Source organism: Carica papaya, chromosome 4, assembly GCF_054855325.1.
Source record: "Carica papaya isolate Zhongbai chromosome 4, ASM5485532v1, whole genome shotgun sequence".
In the NCBI taxonomy this organism is placed as follows: Eukaryota; Viridiplantae; Streptophyta; class Magnoliopsida; order Brassicales; family Caricaceae; genus Carica; species Carica papaya.
In genome coordinates, this window is record NC_142312.1 from 11,804,452 (window position 1) to 11,817,525 (window position 13,074).

Below are 13,074 nucleotides of genomic sequence, written 5' to 3' on the forward strand. Positions count from 1 at the left end.
ATATTTTAGACATTATTAGTGAGAAGCAAGAAAAACCAACAACAATATTCTGTGACAATAAGTTAGCAATTGCAATTAGTGAGAATCCAGTTCGCAATGACAGAACCAAATATATTACTATCAAGTATCATTATATTTGAGAAGCAGTTGAGCACCAAGAGGTACAACTCAAATTTTGTAGTTGGCTGATATCTTCACAAAAACGTAGACCAAAGAAAAGTTCATACACAATCAGAATCTGATCGATATGTTAAAGAAAATAAATTAAAGGGGGAGATTATTAGAATTAATTTCTTTAATTAAATTATTAGTTACAAAAAATTATAAATTAACGGTTATGAAAAAATTAAAATAAAATAATAAAAAATTAAATAGTAGAATTTAATAGTAATTAAATAAAATAAATGGGCAGTTACCGATAGAAAAATTAATAGAAAATTTTTGTTGTCTATATATAAACTATGTATTGTTTTGTAATAGCATCCCATTCAGATTAAATATAATATATTTTTTCTTTTCAATATATCTCTATAATTATTTTAAATTTTATATTTTCGCATCAGTAACAACCTCTTATCTTCAGTTTATTTCCAACACAACCTTCCACTTCATGAAGTAGATTGGTTACCATACACAACACCCTTGGAATTGAGCAACCCATCATTGAAGTTCCACAAGATGCTGACAATATTTTGATAGATCAAATTATTCAAGAGACACTAGAAAACTCTGAACAACCAGTTGAAGAACAACATAATTCTCAAGAACCTATTGTTGCAACATTAAGGAGATTTACTAGATAGAGAAAGTTAGTAATTTCTAGTGATTATGTTGTATATCTATAAGAATTTAACTATAATATTGGAGCAGAAAATGATCCTGAGTCATTTTCACAAGCCATGAGTTGTAGAGAGTCAAAATTATGGTTTAATACCATGAAAGATGAAATGGATTCCATAAAGAGTAACGAGGTATGGGATCTTTTGAGTTGCTTGATGGTGCAAAAACCATTGGCTGCAAATTGGTCTTCAAAACAAAGAAAGACTTATTAGACAACATTGAGAGATATAAGGCATATCTCGTTGCAAAGGGATTTACTCAAAGTAAGGGAATTGATTACACAAAGATTTTTTTTTTTATATCTAAGAAAGATTCTTTACAAATTATATTAGCATTGGTTGTTCATTTTGACCTAGAGTTGTAACAAATGGATGTGAAAATGGCGTTCCTAAATGGCGATTTAGAGGAAGAGATTTACATAAAACAACCAGAAGGATTCTCCTCTAGTGATGGTTAACACTTAGCGTACAAGTTGAAGAAATCCATATATGTATTGAAACAAACCTCCCGTTAATGGTATTTAAAATTCCATGATGTTATTTCTTCATTTGGTCTTATAGAGAACATTGTGGATTAGTGTATATACCAAAAGATTAATGGGAGCAAAGTTTATATTCTTGTCTTATATGTGGATAATACTCTACTTGCAAGTAATGATAAGGGAATGATGTGTGAGGTGAAACAATTTCTTTCTTAAAATTTTGATATGAAAGATATGGGTGATGTTGTTTTAGATATGTTCCCAATCCGCACGAGGAGAGAGAATAGATCTTGAGCGAGAAGAGAGATAGGAAGAGGAGTTACGCATGGTAGAGTAACGCCGGAGAAGAAGATCATAGCGCAGCGGCCATTGCATGATTTTGTGCATTCATACCTTTTCCCGACGCGAACCAGATCTATGTCGGGTTTGAGTCCGTGATGCATTCAGCAGAGAGTTCTGCTCGGGTCGTGGCGGCGAACGGTGGTTTCGATGGCAACGAGTCACAGTTCGACGATGGTTCGTGGCGGTCCAATGGTGGCATGTGTGGAGGCATACGAACTTCCAGTGGTTGCACACAGTGAGTCCCAAAACCCAATTCAGGTATGTGAGTCAAAAACCCTAATGGTTTGCCGTTTTAGGATTTAAAGTTAACTAATTATATTTAAATGTAATGCAGTTAGTTTTTTACCCGATTTAAAATTAGGAATAAGTTTTGATATAGGTGTTTGAAATTAGAAGATGCCCAACTCACTACTTACTCGAGGCAGATATCACTGTAACAGGTAGATTTTGGATCTCGAAAATAATTTCATGAAAGAGATTTATGAGAAAATCAAGTAAGTGCATAAGTACTTATAAATGTAATTTAATATGTCCAAGATACTAAAAATATAGCGTTTAATAATCAATAATTTTATTTTTATATTCTAAATAGGTACAGGATTTCGACAAGACTTTATTATTTATTTTTGTATTTTTATTTATATTTATTACTAGAATTATTGGTGATTTATTATGTTTTATTTTGTAACTAAATCTGTATATGTACTGGTTGCTATGTATTGACTATGAGTATATTAAGGGTACGTATAAGAGTTTAGAGTGATGAATATTTGATAGTATGTATGTTGTAGATGTAGGAAGTATTAAATCACAAATTAAGAAATTTATTAGTGATTTGTAAGAAAGAAAGAATATTAAAAATGTGAAAAACTCATTTAACCGGTATCACTGAGGGGTGGGTATGTGTGTAGCCTTTTGGCGTGTGACTGTGGTGAACTCTACAAATAGATACATTTTTAGCTAGATGTGGCGAAGCGATAAGTACTGTAAAACTGTGAACTATATATTGTGTACTACGAACGGTAAACTTTTAACTGTGACGTATCCACATGATAGAAAGGATCATTGCCGCCCTCGTTGATACTGACGAAGATGATATCGCATGATGAAACTATTTTTAATAAGAAATATACTGATAGGAATGAATGTAAGTCATGTATGTAGCTTATGATACTCAAATATTGAATTTTGATGTTCATTGAACTGTTTAGGTATTAGATTATGATACTGTGATACTGGATTTTAATATTTACTGAACTATGTATATTTTAATTTATAATATTAGAATATTGAGTTTTGATGTTTATCGAACTGTTTATACTGAATCCTGATATTTACTGAATAAACTTGTAACACCCCAAAATAAATTGTATGTAATTTAAAATTTATAAATTTATTTTTTATTTAATTTAGAGTAAAAATGAAGTAACATTGATTGAGGATTAAATTGAAAATAATTTTGGAGAAAATGAATGTAAATTTAAGTTCTGTGGGTATTTTTAATAGAAATATCAGTTAACAATGGCCAAAATACAATTTTGAGAAGTTTTGCCATGTCAGACGCCCGGTCAGCAGGCTCAGTGAATCAGGACGTGCCGCGTGGCAGTGGATGCTGACGCAGTGCCATGCGGGCGATCCGCGTGCCAGCAATCGAACGGCTCAAATCTGTTCCCGCGTGCACAAACGACCTAGATGGGTTCCCTCCCCAAACGCAATAGGACGACCCAGAGTGGATCGCGATGGACAACCCAGATTAGATCGCGATGAACGGTCCAGATTCACTCCCTATTTAATCGCGATCGGATGGTCTGGATCAAACGTGATGGATGATCCAGATCAAAAGCGAACAAACATAAATAACCCCCATCCACACCAAACCCTAACCCTAGTCGCCAGACCCCCTCGCTGAAGATGAAGACCTGGCCACCAGAAGAACACCGCCGCCACCTGCCACCATCCCAGAATTTCAAAATTGGCCAAGTAGACCCCGAGATTGATTTTGGGTTTGTTTGGGATATTTTTACATACTATTAGCGCGTTTTAATTCTCGAAAAAAATTCAAAAAACTCAGAAATCGCCCGTAGGCACAGTCGAACAGTTTAGCTTTACGGACATCAAATCGAGTAAGGATCCCTCACCCTACTCACTATCATATAATTGAAGTTTAAATAAATAATAATACGATATTTGAATATATTTAAATAATGTGCATAATTAATTACAGATTGCTAATGGAGTCAGAACCGGAAATTCTCTACTGTTGCTTTGTTAATTGTTTTACAGTTTAAATGCATGGTAATACCTCATTATTTGATCTTAGGGCTTTGAATGCATGTATAGTTTATTTTATATTTTTACTACTGAATCAGAAAAAATAAAGGTTAAACAGTTAAAATTATGTGATGAAAGGAATAGATGAAACGATAGTCTTACTGGATATCTTGGGAGATGGTGAACGGATCGGGTACATAGAGAACCCTACCGTAAATGTTGTCTCATACCGAACGGGGTATGGAGACTTGATAATTCGGCGCTCATACCGGACGGAGTTTGGGGACGGCCCGCTTCACCCTCATACCGAACGGGGTATTGAGGTTTGGTAAATTGACGCTCATACCGGATGGGGTATGGGGACGACCTGTAATTGAAAATGTTAAATGAAAGGGTTCACGTGTAGCGGGGACATTCCTATGAACCCCTTTAGATACCAGCAGGCTGGTAAAAAGAGTGACAGTTATTATTTGATTTATTGATGATGGTTATAGATTTATAATATGTGCTATGATTACTGATTATACATGGAATCATGATCTGTATAATATTATTGTCTGTATAGATTGTTTTTATAAATTTCACTATCGTAAGTGAACGATAAATGATTTTTATGATTAATAAATGAGTTTGTTAAATTTAGTGCTTAATTAGTATTTTTTTTTTGTACCAACTTTTACTTTTGCGTCAGTGATATAGTGTGATATCTTTACTGGGGTAGTGTAGCTCATCCCTTATTTAATCATTTTAGATTAAAAAGACCAGGTTTCAGAGCCCGATCCGTAAGAGAATTGCGAGTAGATACTAGATTTTTCTATTTTCCGTTTATTTCCTTATTTATTGTATTTCTTTCAAAATGGTAAATTCTGTAACACTGTTTAGTACTTTAAGTTATTTGTGTAAAGAATATAAACCGTGAATATTTATTAGGCTTCCGCACTTTAATTATCTTTTATTCTCTTTAGATATTTTCGGGGTTGTTACAAAACTGATTTAGAAGATTTAGTGAATGAGTTACGGTATAGATACTACGTATTTTTAGAATTGAAAAGAAAATTACTTTAAACTCTCACATTTGATGGTTTTATATTTTTTACCAACTTGGATAGATTACTATATTATTTGTAGATACTTATACACTTACTGAGTATATTAAGCTCATTCCATTGATCATTTTTTTCAAATCAAGACAATCATAATCTCGCCCTTAAACAATGAGAGATTTGTTAGCAGATCATTTTATTTTATTTTATTTTATTTTGAACAGTACTTAAGGTTAATTATTTTTTTTGTAGTAAGAATTTATTTAGGACTTAAACATACCTCTTGAATATTAGATATTTTGAGCTGGTATGCAAATAATGTACTTTTATTATTTAAAAATTTGTTAAGTAAAGTATTTTTATAAATTATTTTATCATTATATTGTGTGCATACGGTCATAATTTTAGATGAGAGTTCAAGCCGTCCTGATGAGTAAAAAATGAATGTTTTAGAGGGCTAGAAAAAGAATATTTAATTGATCACTTTGCAGATAAAAAAACTATCTAATTAACAAAGAAAGCTAACAACCAGCTTTACTAGCAAGAGAAAAGGGGAAAGAGACATGGAATTGCAAAATTTGGATACCATAAAATTGACGTTTGGTTTGTTTTATATTTTTAATATTTTACTTTTCACTATTCTTAATTTAACCAACAAATTTTAATTTCATAGGCTTTAAACTTTTTAAAAGAATATTGAAGTAGCTGCTTTTTTCTCCAAGTTTTTCATTCTAAAAAGTCTTGAGATGTTTAATAAAATTAAAAGTTTAAACCGAAATTCTAGGAAAATAATAAGAGAATAATATTTAATTATTGTTTCATTAGTCATTGAAAGGTAATTTTATGCCAAAAATATTTTTAAATAATCTAAAAATTATCAACATAAAAATTCTAGTTTTAGTAGCCTAATATAATATGTAACACCCTAATTCTTTTATTATTATTATTATTAGAATTATTTTTATTTTATTTTATTTTAATTATTATAACTGATTTATTATATAATAATTTTATGGTTTTAAATTTAATTTAATTTAATTAAATAGAAATAATAATAATAATAATGATAAAAATGGGTAAAATTATTTTTGAGATTTAATTAAAAATAATTGAGAAAAAATGGTGAAAATTCAGATTCTTGGGGTATTTTTGAAAAGAAAATCGAAAATCGGGGGTCAAAACACAATTTAAAAAAATTGTGCCACGTCAGCAGCCACATCAGAAGTCCGGTCAGCAGCTCCGGCCAACCAGGACACGCCGCGTGGCAAAGACATTGACGCGGGAGGCCACGTGGGTGATCCGCGTGCGCGCGATCGGACGGCTGAGATCCGTTCCTGCGCACACGGACGGCCCAGATCAAAAGCATGTGCAGACGGCCCAGATTTCAAGCGTGCAGATGGCTCATATTGGATCACGCGCGAACGGTCCAGATTCATTTCCAATTTAATCGCGATCAGACGGCCCAGATTAAATCATAATGGATGGCTCATATTAAAAGGGAAAAGTTATAAATAATCTCATCCACACCCAACCCAAAACCCTAGCCGCCAGAGCCCTCGCCGGAGAAGACAACCCAGCCGCCGCCAACTGCTGCCACACCGGAACACTTTCCGGCTGCCAAACGAGGTAAAATTTCTCCCTTTCACTAAGATTTCGATGCTGAACCCACCTATGGCCAAATCGGAGCCAAACCACCGGTCAATTGGCCAAAAAACGCCGCTGAAGCCCAGCAGCACCGCCGTGGGTTTTCTCAATTTTTGCCTCCGATGAGGCCCTTCCTGATTCCTGTTCGATGTAATTTTTACATCACTGTGACCACTATCATTTCCTCTACAGGTTGACCGGAGCAAAACTCCAAATCGCGACTCGCGTCGGAGGAGCCGCCGCACCCGAGAGCTTCGCCGCCAGTAAGTCTCACTTTTCTGTATTTTTTTGGCCCACCGAGGGACCTACATGTGTTTCCTTGCAGGAACTGGTGCTAGTTTGGCTGAATTCAACCGGAAAAGGCTGAAAATAGCCAACCTGAGGTGGATCGCCGCCGGAGCACGGCGAAGCAGCCGTACCAGAATTCTGAAATGATAAAACGGTATTTTATGAATTAATAGATATGTATAATTAATTAAGGTTGCTAATGGGGTCCGAATCTGATATATTTTCGGTCAGTTGCTGTTTTAGTTATTTTACAGTTTTTAAGGCATTATGGTGTCTAATCTATTCATTTTATGGTTTTGAATGCATGAATCACTGTTTACTTTATTACTGCTTGATTTTGTGAATCCGATGATATGCCTGCATTGTTGGATGCTCGTTACTGGTTTAAATATTTATGATTATGTGAGGAACAAAAAACTAAAAAAAGAATAGAAAAGGTATGTGAATTGATAAATGGATAAGTCGACAGCCTCACTAGATATCCTGGGAGATGGTGGACGGACCGGGTTCATAGGGAACCCTATCGGGAATGTTGTCTCTCATACCGGACGGGGTATAGAGACTTTAAATATTTTGGCACTCATACCGGACAGATTATGAGGACGGCCCGCTTCACCCTCATACCGGATGGGGTATTAAGGTTTATGATTTTGGCACCTATACCGGACGGGGTATGGGGACGACCCTGGAGTTAAGTTATTAATGTGAATGGTTCACGTGTAGCGGGGACCCTTATGGATCCCCATGAATACTGGTAGGTTGGTAAAAGAGGAAATTTATTGCCTGATGATTGAAATATTAAAAGTATGACATGTGTTATATTACAGAGTGCGTATGATTTCATGATATTATAATGTTATTGTTTTCATAAGTTGTTTTCATGAATCTCACCGAGGTAAGTGGACAGTAAAATGTTTTATTATTGATAAATGAATTTGTTATAAATTATACTGAATTGGTCGTTTTTATTTTCTACCAACCTTTACTTCTGTGACAGTGAGATAATGTGATATCTTTACTGGGCTAGTGTAGCTCATTCTTTACTTCACTGTTTCAGATCAGGAAGACTTAGTTCCCGAGCCCGTTCCGCAGGAAGACGGTGAGTAGATGCCTAAAGATTTTATAGTTTTCCTTATAGTATTCATTTCTAGTTTTTACTTTAATTAGCTTATTCTTTCATACGTTTAATACGTTTTGGTTATTGTGTAAGGGATGTTAATCATAATATTTTATTTCGTTTCCGCACTTAGAATTTTTATATATACGTTTCATTTTAATTTTCGGGGCCGTTACAGTTGGTATCAGAGCCGCGTTCCTCAGACTCATCCTTTACACAATAATACTTAGAGAAATACCAATCGATTAATTGTTAATCAACCCTTTCTTGTAAAATGCAGGTGTAGAGAGATGAGGAGAGGAAGACCCCTACTAAATCGAGCAGCCTGGGATGATTCACTTAGGGAAGATGTGGACAGAAAATTTGAGATGCTAGAAAGGATCATTACTGCCCAGCAAGGTCGAGAGGAGAGAAGGGAGTTACCCGACCCTCCCCCACTACCACAGGTTGAGCCACCGCTACAGCGAGCGGATCCTGAGCCACCCCGGCATGAGCCTGCTCCTCCACGGTACCACCCGGCACCACTGTCGTAGTATAATCTAGTGTCAGCCACAGTACTACCCGGCACTGCCACAGAACAATCCAGTGCCCCCATTATATCAGCAGGTGCCACCACAAGGCCCCCCAGTCTATCATCAGCTCGACCCAGTCCCTCTTCCACGGGACCCAGCTCCTTCCCTGATTGACCCAGGCCACATAGAGAGGTACAGGAGACTGAACCCTTCCACTTTTGTGGGGGAGTCCTCTTTCGAAGATGCCCAGTACTGGTTGGCGGAGACAGAGAAGGCTTTCAAGACCTTATGAGTGGTTCCCAAGCAGAGGGTTACTCTTGCTTCCTACATGCTGGTGGGGGAAGCAGGTCGTTGGTGGGAGCTCAAGCAGACCACCCTGCCTACACCAGTCACTTGGGAGTAGTTCTTAGCAGCCTTTCATGCGGAGTACCTCCCTAAGCATATCCGACATTTAAAGGAGATGGAGTTTGTCCAGCTGGTCCATAGAAACATGATGGTATCAGAATATGCTCGTAAATTCCTAGAACTGGGCCGATACTCCCCTGAGACATTGATAGATGAGGGCAGGAAGGCTAGGAGGTTCCAGTGGTGCCTCCACCCAGAGATGAAACAGCACTTATTGGTACTAGAGCTCAAGACATATTCAGCCATTCTCGCAAATGTGCAAATCTTGGAGAGGAATTTCAACACACTTTCTCAGTCGGCAGGGAGTCACAGACCCTCAGCTCCACCCCGCAGACCAGCACCTACTGTGTCTATCCAATAAAATAAGAGGCCCAGACTGGCAATCCAAGCTCCCCCTCAGGCTCTAGGGGTAGCACGTGGCAAGATCTGTCAGCACTGCGGCAGGGATAACGGTGATTGAACATGCTATCGTCTCAACAACACCTATCGCATATGTGGTAGTGCCCAACACTATGCGAGAGAATGCCCGAGGAACCAGAACCAAGGAAGACCTCCTATTAAGGGCAGGGTTTACAACCTCACACAGCAGGATGCCGATGCTGACCCGGACGTGGTACAGGGTATGTACACTATTTGTAACCATATTGCTCATGTTTTATTTTACACTGGTGCATCGCATTCATTTGTTTCACATGTTTTTGCATCCAAACTTAATGTATCACCTGATAAACTTGATTCAATGTTATTTGTGTCTACTGCTGGGGGTAAAACACTATTAGGGGAAGTTGTCTACAGGGCTTGTGCCGTGGAGATAGTAAATAGAAAACTAAGTGTAGACCTAATAGGGTTAGACACGGGGGATTTTGATGTAATTTTAGGGATGGATTGGCTAGCGGCGTATCACGCCACCATAGATTGCTTTAACAAGAAGGTTGTATTCAATCCTCCTAATGAGGAGCTATTTACAAATTAATAAAATCATTTGGTACTTATTCCTTGATGGCAAGTTTCCTTAATTTTTAAGTACTTTAACTTTGTTATTTTCTCTAACTAGGCAAGCCTAAGAAGGAAATTTGTATCCAAGAGATTTCAGTAGTCCGAAACTTTCCAAATGTGTTTCCGGACGAACTACCCAGACTGCCAGTGGACAGGGAAGTTGAGTTCACTATAGATCTACAACCAGGCACCCAGCCCATTTCGGTTGCTCCTTACCGCATGAGCCGCGTTGAGATGGAAGAGCTGAGGAAATAGATCACTAAATTGCAAGACAGTAGTTTTATTAGACACAGTGTGTCTCTTTAGGGTGCCGGAGTCACTTTTACCAGGAAGGGAGATGGAACGTTGAGACTGTGTATTGATTACAGATGATTGAATAAGGTCACAATCAAGAACAAATATTCCCTTCCCAGAATTGATGACCTCTTCGATCAGCTGCAGGGTGCGCAGGTCTTCTCCAAAATAAACCTGCGATCAGGTTACCATCAGGTGAAAATAAGAACAGAAGACATCCCTAAAACGACCTTTCGAACCAAGTACGGACACTATGAGTTCTTGGTCATGCCATTTGGGCTAACCAACGACCCGACCATCTTTATGGATCTAATAAACAGGGTCTTTAGAGAATTCTTGGATCAATTTGTTATCGTGTTCATCGATGACATCTTGGTCTACTCAAAAAGCAGAGAAGAGCATGCTCACCATCTAGCCCAAGTTTTACAGGTCCTCAGAAAAAAAAAGCTATATGCAAAGTTGAGTAAGTGTGGATTCTGGCTTGAGCAGATCGCCTTTCTAGGACACATCATATCGAAAGAAGGAGTATCAGTGAATCCCGAAATGGTTGAAGTGGTACTTAGCTGGGACAAGTTGACATCAGTTAAGGAAATCCGTAGCTTCCTGAGAATGGTAGGTTATTACTACAGGTTCGTCGAAGGATTCTCTATTCTAGCGGCTCCCCTAACCCGACTCACAAAGAAGAATACCAAGTTTGAGTGGAATGAGAACTATGAGAAAAGTTTTTCAGAATTAAAGGAGCGGCTGACCACTACACCCGTACTGGCTTTACCGAGTGGATCGAGGGGATATACAGTTTATAGTGATGCCTCTTATCTAAGCATGGGTTGTGTCCTAATGTAGCATGGGAATGTCATAACCTATGGTTCCAAACAGTTAAAGAATCATGAGAAGAATGATTCCACCCATGACTTGAAACTTGCCGCAATCATACACGCCTTGAAAACCTGGCGCCATTATTTATACGGAGAGACCTTTCAGATCTATACCGATCATAAGAGTTTAAAACACATATTCACTCAAAAGGATCTCAACATGCGTCAGAGAAGGTGGATGGAACTCCTTAAAGACTATGATTGTGATATCTTGTACCATCAGGGTAAGGGCAACGTGGTGGCAGATGCTCTCAGTAGGAAAAGTGCTGGTATCTTAGCCCATTTGATGGTTTCAGAATGCAGGCAAATTGGGGCCATACAATAGGTTTGACTTCAGGATCTGAAGAGAGTCGCATGTTTGGACTGTCTAATCGTCCAACCCGAGATAATACAGAAAATAAGGGAAGCCCAGTTAGTCGACCCCGCCCTAGTAGCCTGCAAGATTGATGCAAAACAGGGAGTGAGCTCAGAATTCCGAGTCTCTGCCGATGGGTTACTCCGGTTCCAGGACAGGGTGTGTGTCCCAAACAACAGTGAGTTAAAGAGAGACATCATGACAGAGTTTCACAGCTCGAAGTTTTCCATGCATCCCGAAAGCACCAAAATGTACCAAAGCATGCGACCCTGGTTTTGGTGGAATGGGATGAAGAGGGACATAGCTGACTTTATATCTAAATGCTTGGTATGTTAGCAGGTCAAAGCAGAGTATCAACGCCCAGGCGGGTTACTTCAGCCTTTACCGATCCCGGAGTGAAAGTGAGAACATATCACTATGGACTTCGTAACGGGATTACCCAAGGCACGTTTAGGACATGACGCCATCTGGGTAATTATTGACCGGCTTACCAAGTCTTCCCACTTCCTAGCCATTAGGATGACCGATCCCTTGGACAAGTTGGTAAGAATGTATATCCGAAAAATAGTCAGATTGCATGAAGTTTCAGTGACAGTGGTATCCGACAGGGACCCCAAGTTTACTTATCAGTTTTAGAGTAGCTTTCAGCAGACCATGAGAACAAAGCTGTCTCTCAGTACTGCCTTCCATCTTCAGACTAATGGACAATTAGAAAGGACAATCTGTACACTTGAAGATATGCTCTGAGCTTGTATCCTTGACTCTGGGAGCCATTGGGACAACAATCTATCCCTAATAGAATTTACCTACAACAACAGTTACAAAGCGAGCATTGGCATGGCTCCGTATGATGCGTTATATGGGTGCCCATGCAGATCGCCGATTTGTTGGGAAGAAGTGGGCGATAGAAAATTATTCGGCCCGGAGTTGGTGAAGGAGACCACATCTAAAATAGTTAAAATCAGAAAGAACATTCAGACGGCTCAAAGCAAGCATAAGAGTTATGCAGACACCCGGATGAGAGATTTAACATTTGAGAAATGCGACCGGGTGTTCCTTAAGGTCACTCATTTCAAGGGAATTAGTAGGTTCGGCAAGAGGAAAAAACTGAACCCCCGATTTATTGGACCATTTGAAGTCTTATACAAGATTGGGACTGCCGCCTACAGACTAGTACTGCCTCCAGAGCTCTCCAAGGTCCACAATGTGTTTCATGTGTCCATGTTACGTAAGTACAACCCAGACCTCTCTCATGTCTTGGCTCATGAACCGCTTCCACTCCAAGAAGACTTGTCTTATAAGGAAGTACCAGTCGGTATCACGGACCGAAAGAGCAGAATACTCCGCAACCGGGAAATATCATTTGTAAAGGTCGTGTGGCAGAACCACACGCCAAGGGAGGCTACCTGGGAGCTAGAATCAGACTTTAGAGCCTAGTATCCTCATTTGTTCGATCAAGAGTAAGAGGCAAATTTGGGGGACCAAATTTCTTCAATGGGGAGGGTTGTAACACCCTAATTCTTTTATTATTATTATTATTGTAATTATTTTTATTTTATTTTATTTTAATTATTATAATTGATTTATTATGTAATAATTTTATTGTTTTAA